The 13,988-nt window shown below is 42.4% G+C and overlaps 1 protein-coding gene across 10 annotated transcripts in view; it reads left to right on the plus strand.

The window, feature by feature from the left end:
- ntng1a (netrin g1a) overlaps positions 1 to 13,988 on the plus strand; it is a 154,025-nt gene that overhangs the window by 56,161 nt on the left and 83,876 nt on the right. The window lies entirely within an intron of this gene.

Consider the following 13,988-nt stretch of genomic DNA (forward strand, 5'->3'; position numbering starts at 1 on the left):
AGATGCTCTCAATGGTGCAGCTGTAGAACTTTTTGAGAATCTGAGGGCCCATTCATCTTATCAGCCTCCTGAGGGGGAAGAGGCATTGTCATGCTCTTTTCATGTGTTGGTGTGTGTGGACCATGATAATTCCTTTCAACCCTCTCCACTACAGACCCGTCGATGTGGATGGGGGCATGCTCCGCCCTCCATTTCCTGTAGTCCACGATCAGCTCCTTTGTCTTGCTGACATTGAGGGAGAGGTTGTTGTCCGGGCACCACACTACCAGGTCTCTGACCACCTCCTTGTAGACTGTCTCATCGTTGTCGGTGATCAGGCCTATCACATTTAATGATGATGTTGGAGTCGTGCCCAGGTACACAGTCTTGGGGGAACAGGGAGTACAGGAGGTCACTAAGCACGCAACCCCGAGGGGCCCTGTGTTGAGGGTCAGCGTGGCGGATGTGTTGTTGCCTACCCTCACCACCCGGGGGAGGCCCGTCAGGAAGTCCAGGATCCAGTTGCAGAGGGAGGTGTTGATTTTTTATAAAGTTTTTTTAATTTGGTATTTATTTTGAGAGACAATACAGACAAACAAGTAGAGGGCAAAACACACACTGATCCCCTAACACATCAAACCCACCACAACCCCCCATGCTCCAACAGAGCTCTACCCCAATACCAAACGTAAAGGGGCATGACATAGAACTGGAGCAATATAATCAAATAACGAAAAACAAAGATATAATCAAACAGAAAGGAGAGAAGAGTAAAGATAGGGATACAAATTCTAATTTAGGTTATTTGATGGCGTTGTGAAATTAGCTAGGTCCATGTCTCCTAAAAAGAAAGGGTGCCAGATATTATGACATGTATTTGCAGATCCAATAATGAAACAGCACATTTTCTCTAGCTTGAGATGTTGCATGACTTACTTCTTTAACCTGGCAAGTCAGTTAAGAACTAAGTCTTACTTACAATGACGGCCTAGGAACAGTGGGTTAACTGCCTTGTTCAGGAGCAGAACAACAGATTTTTTTAACTTGTCAGCTCAGGGACTCGATCTAGCAACCTTTTGGTTACTGGCGCAACGCTCTAACCACTTGGCTACCTGCCGCCCCTTTATACAATGGCTAAAAGTAGGAGGGAACCCATCCTTCAACTTCAGAAATAGAAGACGTGTAGCTAGAAGAGTAGTACATGCCGGCATGTTGCCCATAGAACTGTTTAGAGGGGCCTCCTGTGGTGCCACTCCATAGAACTGTTTAGAGGGGCCTCCTGTGGAGCCACTCTGAACAATGACACAAAGCAGAATGTTCTAGAGGCCTCTACTGTACCATAGAAAACGTCCAAAAAATTGACATCCAGGTAAAATGTCACAGAAGCTGACGTTTTTCTCAATACATTGCAGTAAATTGGAAAAGATGAGTGTCACAGGCTGGACGTTTTTCTCAATACCTTGCAGTCAATGGAAAAAGATGAGCGTCACAGGGTCGATGTTGATCTCAGTACATTGGGTTCAATGGGAAAACATGAGTATCAAAGGTTTGACTTTTATGGCAATACATAGTAGTCAATGGGAAAAGATAAGCATCAACCAATTCACTGACTGTCTCTGTCTTTCTCACGCTCTACCTCCTCTTTATCCCCCCTAATTCTCTCCTTTCTACCTCCCCTTCTTTCACCCCCTCCACCCTCTTCCCCTCTCTCTCCTCTCTCTCCCTCCTCTTCCCTCAATTCTCTCTCCCTCCTTCTTTCCCTCCCTCCACTTCCTCTTATCTCTCTCTCCCCCTCCCTCCTCTCTCTCCCCATCCCTTCTTCACTCTCCCTCCCTCTCTGTCTCCCCTTCCCTTACTCCCCCCTTCTCTCTCTCCCTCCTTCCCCTCCATTCTCTCTCCCTCCTTGTTTCCCTGCCTCCCACTTCTCTCATTTCTCGCTCTCTCTCCTCTCTCCCACCTATCTGTCAGTCGACTCTCTCTCTCCCCTCCCTCCTCCCTCTCACCCTCCCATCCTTCACCCTCTCCCTCTCACTCTCCTCTCTCTCCCTCTCCCTCACTCCTTCTTTCCGTCCCTCCCCTTCCTCTCCATCCTCTCTCCCCATCCCTCCTTCTCCCTCCCCCCTCACTCTTCACTTTTTTCCCTCTCCTCCGCCTCTATTCTCTCTCCTTCCTTCTTTCCCTGCGTTCTCCACCTCATCTCTCTCTCCCTCCTCTCGCCCACAGACAGGCCAACAGACAGACAGACAGGCAGATTTGATTTGATTTATTAGAATCCCCATTAGCCGACGCCAACGGCGACAGCTGGTCTTACTGGGGTCCGACACATAACGAAAAATACATTACAGACAAAAGGAAATGTGCATACATTTAAAAACATTGACATGTAGTGTGTGTGTACATCTAGCAGTCACACATACAGTACCAGTCAAAAGTTTGGACACAACTGCTCATTCAGGTTTTTCTTTATTTTTACTATTTTCTACACTGTAGAATAATAGTGAAGACATCAAAACTATGAAATAACACACATGGCATCATGTAGTAAGTGTCAAACAAATCAAAATATATTTTATATTTGAGAATGCCAATAGTGTGCAAAGCTGTCATCAAGGAAAAGGGTGGCTACTTTGAAGAATCTAAAATATACAATATATTTTTATTTGTTAAAAACTTCTTCTGGCTGCAAGCCCGAGGCCGGCCACAATATGACAACAGCCAGCTCAAGTGCATGGCGCGAAATTCAAAATACATTTTTTTGAAATATTTAACTTTCACACATTAACAAGTCCAATACAGAAAATGAAAGGTACACATCTTGTGAATCCAGCCAACATGTCCGATTTTTAAAATGTGTTACAGCGAAAACAGCACGTATATTTATGTTAGCTCACCACCAAATACAAAAAAGGACAGACATTTTTCACAGCACAGGTAGCATGCACAAAGCCAACCTAACTAACCAAGAACCAACCAAACTAACCAACAAACAACTTCATCAGATGACAGTCTTGGCCTTAGTATTATTGGTTTTCTTTATTATTTTAGTTAGGTCAGGGTGTGACATGGGGAATGTTTTTGTTTTGTTGGTTTTGGGTGTTGTTTATGGTAAAGGGGTTGTGTATAGGATATGGGTTTGTGTGGAGTACAGGTTTCTAGTATTGTCTATGTATGTTTAGTTGTCTAGGAGAGTCTATGGTTACCTGAATGAGTTCCCAATTAGAGACAGCTGATTTCGGTTGTCTCTGATTGGGAGCCTTATTTAGGGTAGCCATAGGCTCTCATTGGTTGTGGGTAATTGTCTATGTAAGAACGTTTGTAGCCTGTATGTTTGTGCACAACGTTTGTAGCTTCACGGTCGTTTTGTTATTTTGTTGTTTTGTTAAAGTGTTTTTGTGTCGTGTTCATCTTCGTGTTAAAATAAAAGAAGATGGCATATTTTCCAACTGCTGCATTTTGGTCCGTTAATCCGCCACACGATCGTGACAGTCTTATAACATGTTTTTCAATAAATCTATGTTTTGTTCGAAAAATGTTTTCAGGTATAAATCATAGTTTACATTGCAGCTACAATCAGAAATTGCACCGAAAGCAGCCATAATAATTACAGACACCAACGTCAAATACCTAAATACTCATCATAAAACATTTCTGAAAAATACATAGTGTACAGCAAATGAAAGACAAGCATCTTGTGAATCCAGCCAATATTTCAGATTTCTTAAGTATTTTACAGCGAAAACACAATATAGCGTTATATTAGCTTACCACAATAGCCAGAAACACAAGCCATTCCCCAGTAGCAAAAGTTAGCGATCGTAACAAACCAGCAAAAGATAAATACTTTTTGACTAACCTTGATAAGCTTCATCAGATGACAGTCCTATAACATCAGGTTATACATACACTTATGTTTTGTTTGAAAATATGCATATTTAGAGCTGAAATCAGTGGTTATACATTGTGCTAACGTAGCATCTTTTTCCCACAACGTCCGGACATTTTTCTGACACTTTTTCTGACACACATATTCTGACCAAATAACTATTCATAAACATAACAAAAAAATACATGTTGTATAGGAAATGATAGATACACTAGTTCTTAATGCAATCGCCGTGTTAGAATTCTAAAAATAACTTCTTTATGATATGCAGTTTACGTTATGGCGAGAGAGTACCCAAAACCTGGCCGCAAACGACTAGTTCACATGTACAAAAGATATATGAAATAACATCATAAAATGGGTCCTACTTTTGCTGATCTTCCATCAGAATGTTGTACAAGGGGTCCTTTGTCCAGAACAATCGTTGTTTGGTTTTAGAACGGCCTTTTTCCCTCTCGATTTAGCAAGCACACTTGCCAAGTGGCGCGAATCTCTCCATCGTCAACAAACTCAGAGAACGGACCACGGCAAAACTCCCGAAAAAATTTCAATAATTTGATTAAACTATATTGAAAAAACATACTTTACAATGATATTGTCACATGTATCAAATAAAATCAAAGCCGGAGATATTAGTCGTCCATAACGACAGCTTATCAGAAGGCAAATCCAGGTCCCTTGACGCGCTCTCCAGAAAACAGGAAACTGGTGACACGTCATACAAAGAGCATTTATTCGAGCCCAGATCAAGTTACACACTCCATTTCTTCTCTCACTGCTTGTCGACATCTAGTGGAAGACGTATGAAGTGCATCTAAATGAATAAATATCAAGGACTTTAATAGGCAGGCCCTAGAAGAGAGCATCGATTTCAGATTTTCTACTTCCTATCAGGAAGTTTGCTGCAAAAGGAGTTCTGTTTTACTCACAGATATAATTCAAACGGTTTTAGAAACTAGAGAGTGTTTTCTATCCAATAGTAATAATAATATGCATATTGTACGAACAAGAATTGAGTACGAGGCCGTTTGAAATGGGCACCTTTTATCCGGCTACTCAATACTGCCCCTGCAGCCCAAACAGGTTAAACACTCTTTTGGTTACTACATGATTCCATATGACTATGCAAACAATTTGGAATTTCCAGCACATTAATGTTTGTAATAAAACAAGAAGTACCGCAGAGGAATGACTTTACAAAACACATACAGTAAGATCTCTAAGCATTACAAGGATATGACTCTGAATATATACAGGCACACCTGTCTGTCTCTTCTATAGATGATATATCCTTCCTTGTATTGTTACTGCTGTATCATCAAATGAATTGTGCCTTCGGAAAGTATTCAGACCCCTTGACTTTTTCCACAGTTTGTTTTACGTTACAGCCTATTTCTAAAATGGATTACATTTTTATAAATCCTCAGCAATCTAAACACAATACCCCATAATGACAAAGCGAAAACAGGTTTTTCGAAAATTTTACACTTTTATTCAAAATAAAAAAACAGAAATACCTTATTTACATACAGTTGAAGTCGGAGGTTTACATACACTTAGGTTGGGGTCATTAAAACAAATTTTTCAACCAGTCCACAAATTTCTTGTTAACAAACTATAGTTTTGGCAAGTCGGTTAGGACATTTTTCCAACAATTGTTGACAGACAGATATTTCACTTATAATTCACTGTGTCACAATTCCAGTGGATCAGAAGTTTACATACACTAAGTTGACTGTGCCTTTAAACAGCTTGGAAAATTCCAGAAAATTATGTCATGGCTTTAGAAGCTTCTGATAGGCTAATTGACATCATTTGAGTCAATTGGAAGTGTACCTGTGGGTGTATTTCAAGTCCTACCTTCAAACTCAGTGCCTCTTTGCTTGACACCATCAAAAGAAATCAGCCAAGACCTCAGAAAACAATTGTAGACTTCCACAAGTCTACAAGCAATTTCCAAACGCCTGAAGGTACCACGTTCATCTGTACGAACAATAGTACGCAAGTATAAACACCATGGGACCACGCAGCCGTCATACCGCTCAGGAAGGAGACGTGTTCTGTCTCCTAGAGATGAACGTACTTTGGTGCGAAAAGTGCAAATCAATCCCAGAACAACAGCAAAGGACCTTGTGAAGATGCTGGAGGAAACATGTACAAAAGTATCTGTATACACAGTAAAACGAGTCCTATATCTACATACCTGAAAGATCGCTCCGCAAGGAAGAAGCCACTGCTTCAAACCGCCATAAAAAAGCCAGACGAAGGTTTGCAACTGCACATGGGGACAAAGATCGTACTTTTTGGAGAAATGTCCTCTGGTCTGATGAAACAAAAATAGAACTGTTTGGCCAACATGACCATCATTATGTTTGGAGGAAAAAGGGAGAGGCTTGTAAGCCGAAGAACACCATCCCAACCCTGAAGCACGGGGGTGGCAGCATCATGTAGTGGGGGGTGCTTTGCTGCAGGAGGGACTGGTGCACTTCACAAAATAGATGGCATCTTGAGGAAAGAAAATGATGTGGATATATTGAAGCAACATCTCAAGACATCAGTCAGGAAGTTGTAGTTGGAGACAGCTGATTTTTTTTAAATGGAATATCTTCATAGGCGTACAGAGGCCCATTATCAGCAATTATCACTTCTGTGTTCCAATGGCACGTTGTGTTAGCTAATCCAAGTTTATAATTTTAAAAGGCAAATTTATTGTTAGAAAACCCTTTTGCAGTTATATTAGCACAGCTGAAAATAGTTGTTCTGGTTAAAGAAGCAATAAAACTGGCCTTCTTTAGATTGGTTAAATATATGGAGCAACATCATTTGTGTGTTCGATTATAGGCTCAAAATGGCTCATCAGTCTATTCTTGTTCTGAGAAATGAAGGCTGTTCCATCCGAGAAATTACCAAGAAACTGAAGATCTTGTACAACGCTTTGTACTACTCCCTTAACAGAACAGCGCGTACATTAGTGTTTAGTTTGAGAAACAGATGCCTCACAAGTCCTCAACTGGCAGCTTCAGTAAATAGTACCCGCAAAACACCAGTCTCAACATCAACAGTGAAGAGGCGACTCCAGGATGCTAGAAGGCCAGCATCCCGGAGTCGCCTCTTCACCGTTGACTTTGAGACTGGTGATATTGAGACAGGAACTTGATCAGTATTGGCCTGGGCCTGTAACTTGGGCAAGGTGGTGGATTTTCCAGGCTTGTGGGTGCGCAGAACCTCAATATTCCTGTGGTCCATCTTCAGTTTCTCCAAGATATTTTTTTATTTTAATTTTAATTTCACCTTTATTTAACCAGGTAGGCCAGTTGAGAACAAGTTCTCATTTACAACTGCGACCTGGCCAAGATAAAGCAAAGCAGTGCGACAAAAACAACAACACAGAGTTACACATAAACAAACGTACAGTCAATAACACAATAGAAAAATCTATGTACAGTGTGTGCAAATGTAGAAGAGTAGGGAGGTAAGGCAATACATAGACCATAGAGGCGAAATAATTACAATTTAGCATTAAAACTGGAGTGATAGGTGTGCAGATGATGGTGTGCAAGTAGAGATACTGGGGTGCAAAAGAGCCAGAGAATGAATAACAATATTGGTATGAGGTAGTTGGGTGTGCTATTTACAGATTGGCTGTGTACAGGTACAGTGATTGGTAAGCTTCTCTGACAGCTGATACTTAAAGTTAGAGAGGGAGATTTAAGACTCTAGCGTCAGTGACATTTGCAATTCGTTCCAGTTATTGGCAGCAAAGAACTGGAACTAAAGGCAGCCAAAGGAAGTGTTGTCTTTGGGGATGACCAGTGAACTATACCTGCTGGAGCGCGTGCTACAGGTGGGTGTTGCTATGGTGACCAGTGAGCTGAGATTAAGCGGGGCTTTACCTAGCAAAGACTTATAGATGATCTGGAGCCAGTGGGTTTGGCAACGAATATGTAGTGAGGGCCAGCCAACAAGAGCATACAGGTCACAGTGGTGGGTAGTATATGGGGCTTTGGTGACAAAACGGATGGCACTGTGATAGACTACATCCAGTTTGCTGAGTAGAGTGTTGGAGGCTATTTTGTAAATGACATCGCCGAGGTCAAGGATCGGTAGGATAGTCAGTTTTACGAGGGTATGTTTGGCAGCATGAGTGAAGCAGGCTTTGTTGCGAAATAGGAAGCCGATTCTAGATTTAATTTTGGATTGGAGATGCGTAATGTGAGTCTGGAAGGAGAGTTTACAGTCTTACCAGAAACCTAAGTATTTGTAGTTGTCCACATATCCTAGGTCAGAACCGTCCAGAGTAGTGATGCTACTCGGGCGGGCGGGTAAGGGAAACGATCGGTTGAAGAGCATGCATTTAGTTTTACTAGCAGTTGGAGGCCACGGAAGGAGTGTTGTATGGCATTGAAGCTCGTTTGGAGGTGTGTTAACACAGTGTCCAAAGAAGGGCCAGGTGTATACAGAATGGTGTCGTCTGTGTAGAGGTGGATCAGAGAATCACCAGCAGCAAGAGCAACATCATTGATATATACAGAGAAAAGAGTCGGCCCGAGAATTGAACCCTGTGGCACCCCCATAGTGACTGCCAGAGATCCGGACAACAGGCCCTCCGATTTGACACACTGAACTCTATCTGAGAAGTTGTTGGTCACCAGGTCGATGAAGACGGCTGCACAGAACTTTATCGATGGTGGTTATGATATCATTTAGGACCTTGAGCGTGGCTGAGGTGCACCCATGACCAGCTCGGAAACCAGATTGTATAGTGGAGAAGATACGGTGGGATTCGAAATGGTCGGTGATCTGTTTGTTAACTTGGCTTTTGAAGATTTTAGAAAGGCAGTGCAGGATGGATATAGGTCTATAACAGTTTGGGTCTAGAGTGTCTCCCCCTTTGAACAGGGGGATGACCGCGGCAGCTTTCCAATCTTTAGGGATCTCAGATGATACGGAAGAGAGGTTGAACAGGCTAGTAATAGGGGTTGCAACAATTTCAGCTAATAATTTTAGAAAGAGGGGGGCCAGATTGTCTAACCCAGCTGATTTGTAGAGATGCAGATTTTGCAGCTCTTTCAAAACATCAGCTGTCTGGATTTGGGTGAAGGAGATGCGGGGGGGGGGGGGCTTGGTCAAGTTGCTGCAGGGGGTGCTGAGCTGTTGGCCGGGGTAGGGGTAGCCAGGTGGAAAGCATGGCCAGCCGTAGAAAAATGCTTATTGAAATGATCGATTATCGTAGATTTATTCCTAGCCTCAGTGCAGTGGGCAGCTGGGAGGAGGTGCTCTTATTCTCCATGGACTTAACAGTTTCCCAAAACCTTTTGGAATTAGTGCTACAGGATGCAAATTTCTGTTTGAAAAACCTAGCCTTAGCTTTCCTAACTGACTGAGTATATTGGTTCCTGACTTCCCTGAAAAGTTGCATATCGCGGGGGCTATTCGATGCTAATGCAGAACGCCACAGGATGTTTTTGTGCTGGTCAAGGGCAGTCAAGTCTGGGGTGAACCAAGGGCTATATCTGTTCTTAGTTCTACATTTTTTGAATGGGGCATGCTTATTTAAGATGTCGAGGAAAGCACTTTTAAAGAGCAACCAGGCATCCTCTACTGATGGGATGAGGTCGATATCCTTCCAGGATACCCGGGCCAGGTCTATTAGAAAGGCCTGCTTGCTGAAGTGTTTTAGGGAGCATTTGACAGTGATGAAGGGTGGTCGTTTGACCACGGACCCATCACGCATGCAGGCAATGAGGCAGTGATCTCTGAGGTCTTGGTTGAAGACAGCAGAGGTGTATTTCGAGGGCAAGTTGGTCAGGAGGATATCTAAGAAGGTGCCCATGGTTACGGATTTAGGGTTGTACCTGGTAGGTTCCTTAATAATTTGTGTGAGATCGAGGGCATCTAGCTTAGATTGTAGGACGACCGGGGTGTTAAGCACATCCCAGTTTAGGTCACCTAACAGTACGAACTCTGAAGATAGATGGGGGAGCAATCAATTCCCATATGGTGTCCAGGGCACAGCTGGGGGCTGAAGCAGCAACAGTGAGAGACTTGTTTCTGGAAAGGTGGATTTTTAAAAGTTGAAGCTTGATTATTTGGGCACAGATCTGGATAGTATGACAGAACTCTGCAGGCTATCTCTGCAGTATATTGCAACTCCAAACCCTTTGGCAGTTCTACCTTGTCGGAAGACTTTATAGTTAGGGATGGAAATTCCAGGACTTTTAGTGGCCTTCCTAAGCCATGATTCAGACACAGCTAGGGCATCAGGGTTGGCATAGTGTGCTAAAGCAGTGAATAAAACAAACTTAGGGAGAAGGCTTCTAATGTTAACATGCATGAAACCAAGGCTTTTATGGTTACAGCAGTCAACAAATGTGAGCGCCTGGGAATGGGAGTGGTGCTGGGGGCTGCAGGGGTTAACCCAGAGGAGGAGTAGGATAAGGGTACGGCTAAAGGCTATAAGAACCGGTCGTCTAGTGAGTTCGGAACAGAGAGTAAAAGGAGCAGATTTCTGGGCGCGGAAGAATAGATTCAAGGCATAATGTACAGACAAGGGTATGGTAGGATGTGAGTACAGTGGAGGTAAACCTAGGCATTGAGTGATGATGAGAGAGGTTTTGTCTTTAGAGGCACCAGTTAAGCCAGGTGAGGTCACCTGGGGGGTGGAACGAAAGGGCTATCTAAGGCTTATTGGGCAGGGCTAGTTGCTCTACAGTGAAATAAGACAATTATCACTAACCAAAACAGCAATAGACAAGGCATATTGACATTAGGGAGAGGCTTGTGAAGCCGAGTGATCGTAGGGTTCAATGAGTAGCACTAGATGAGTCAGGGAGCCAATTCTGTAGTCGCTGCTACGCTAGGCGAGCTGGAGACACGGCGATTCAGACAGCTAGCGGGCCGGGGAGAGCAGCGGGGCATCTGGCGACAACGCAACAGAAGAGCCTGCTGAGACCCCCCTCGGACGGTTACGTCGGCAGACAAGTCATGATGGATCAGCGTGGCACCGTGTCAACCAGTAAAGGGTCCAGGCCAATTGTCAAAAAAGGTATTGTAGCCCAAGAATTGACTGGTGGACCTCTTTGGCTAGCCGGGAGATAGGCCTAGCTCAAGGCTAGCTCCAGGCTAACTGGTGCTTGCTTCAGGACAGAGACGTTAACCAGGAGTAGCCACTCGGAGAGCAGCTATCTAGCTGCAATGATCCAGTGTAAAGGTTCAGAGCTTGCGGTAGGATTATTCTTTTTTTTTTAAACCTGTTTGGCGTGCAAGCCCGACCTCGGACCGAAAATGACACCCCTGCAGAGCGCGAAATTCAAAATCTATTTTTTAAAAATATTTAACTTTTACACATTAACAAGTCCAATACAGCATTTGAAAGATAAACATCTTGTCAATCCAGCCAACATGTCCGATTTTTTAAATGTTTTACAGAGAAAACACCACATATATTTATGTTAGCTCACCACCAAATACAAAAGTGGACAGACACGTATGAATTATGATTATGAAGTATGAATTATGATTGAAGTAGCATGCACAACCAACCGAAATAAACTAAAACCAACCTAAAGAGCCCAGAAAAAACGACCTCAGATGACAGTCATATAACATGTTACACAATAAATCTATGTTTTGTTCATAAAAAGTGCATATTTTAGCTATAAATCAGTTTTACATTGATGCTACCCAAAAATGCTAATACATAGCTACAGTCTGAATCCAGCCGGGAGTAGCCAGAGAAAATACATACACCAACGTCGGCTACTAATTACACCTCATAAAACATTTCAGAAAAACATATGGTGGATAACTAATGAAAGACAGATATCTTGTGAATACAGACAACATTTCCGATTTTTGAAGTGTTTTACAGCGAAAACACAATATATCGTTATATTAGCTAACATCATAAGCTAGCATAAGGCAGCATTGATTCTAGTCAAGCGCTAGCCTAGCATAGTTAGCAGAGTTAGCATTCAACAGTTCGACATATATATGAAAAAGCATCCCAAATTGGGTCTTATCTTTCTTGGTACTCCATCAGAATGTTGTAACGGGGTCCAATGTCCAGTAGAGTCTTTAGTTGGGTTCCAGAACGAATTATTTCCCTCTTTGGTTAGCTAGCACGGTAGCATTGCTGGGCCAGAAAGCGTTTCTTCAAAAAATTCTTCCGTCGTTTCACATCTAAAGTCCAGAATAAATTGCAATAATATAATTAAAGTATATTGAAAAAACATACTTTAGGATGATTTTGTGACATGTAGCAAATAATATCGTAGTCAGGCATCATATTCAACGTTATCTACCTTGTTCCAGAAGCCGAGATCAAATTATCCTTCGCGCCCGGATTTTTATTTTAACTGCGCAGGTCTCACAAGAAGTTGTGTTATTCAGTCCAGGGACGAGATATTCGACTCCTTTCAATTCTCACTTCCGCATTACAGTCTGACGAACGCCTCTGACGTGTTTATATGGTCCCAAGTCAAATGGCCTTTTATAGAGAAGGTCTTAAAGAGACACATCGCATTTTGGGAAACTCAATTCGGCTGGGAAAATGGCTGTAAAAATATTTCTGTTCGACTTAGAGAAACAATTCAAACCTTTTTAGAAACTACAGACTGTTATCTATCCAACAGTAGTAAATATATGCATATTGGAAAATAAAAAGTTTCTTAGGAGGCCGTTTGAAAATGTGCACACATTTTCCAGTTTTTTCAATATTCAGCGTGCAGCCATAACAGGTTAACTAGGCAAGTCAGTTAAGAACAAATTCTTATTTTCAATGACGGCCTAGGAACAGTGGGTTAACTGCCTTGTTCAGGGGCAGAACGACAGATTTTTACCTTGTCAGCTTGGGGGTTCGATCTTGCAACCTTTCAGTTACTAGTTCAACGCTCTAACCACTAGGCTACCTGCCGCACCGAATCCGGAGATGTGGTAGAGAAAAAGCAGTCCGATATGCTCTGGGTTGATATCGCGCTGTGCAGACTGGCAGGAATTGACAGGGTTGAGGCTGGCTGATGTCTGAGTTAACGGTGAGGACCGCTAGCAGTGGCTAACTGACTACTAGCTAGTAGCTAGTTAGCTGGCTAGCTTCTGAAGGGGGTTCCTCTTCTAAAGTATAAAAATAGCAGATCCGTACCACATTGGGTGAGGCCGGTTGCAGGAGAGTATATTCAGTCCGTAGATGGAAAGTAAGATTAAAATATATACTAAATAAATACGAAGACAATTATATATACATGGGACAAGACAAAGACACTGCTACGCCGTGATTGATAACAACATTTGGAAAGATTAAACCTTTTTATCACTTACAAACTGTTCATATGACCCCCAATTAAGCCATTTCCTGTAATCGCAGGAAATTCAATGTACTGGTCGTACATTGTATATATGACCTACTGGTCGTACATCGTACAGCTCAATTGCAGTCATGGTTATGTGAGGGCATCGTTAAGTTTTCACTGTGAATGTTAATTTCACATGGTCAGATGTAGGCTTGCGTTCATCAGGAGCGTCAAATGCACATTAACTACAGTTCAGGCTTCAAATGAGGCCTTTCTGCCATGTAGTGGGGGGAGGGGTACATTAATTAATTGTGACCGACCGCTTTGATTCAGTCTTGTGTAGCAACATTTTAAATGTTTTTTTTACATTGGATAATAGCAGAGACACAGAGCTACAAAATGGTATATCATACACTGCATTTGTCTCTAAGATACGAATAATAAGATCATACATGTAATGTTAGCTAGGGAGCCAGCCAGCTAACGTTAGCTAGGTATCTAATTGTACACTTTAACTTGAAATGAAAACAACTTTCTGTCTAAATTAGAAACGTGTAATATCTGAAAATGTAGCTAGCTAGACTATCTTACCCATATACATCATGGTTGGACGCTTCTCCCTGTCACAGATGCCATGGTTGCCCTTAGTTTGAAGATGTAATCCGGAGACAGGTGTTTTCTCCATCTCCTTAGCCATCATACTCTAATTCCACTGATTTCAAAACACTGTCCTCCAGAAAGTGGAGAGCAACACTTATGCAGTTCTACTAAGCAATGTATTTTTTTTAAAGCCGCATTTGACAGGATTACTTACAAATAGACAGAAGCGTGCTATATAC

The sequence above is a fragment of the Salvelinus fontinalis genome, chromosome 25 (assembly GCF_029448725.1).
Source record: "Salvelinus fontinalis isolate EN_2023a chromosome 25, ASM2944872v1, whole genome shotgun sequence".
Taxonomy (NCBI): Eukaryota; Metazoa; Chordata; class Actinopteri; order Salmoniformes; family Salmonidae; genus Salvelinus; species Salvelinus fontinalis.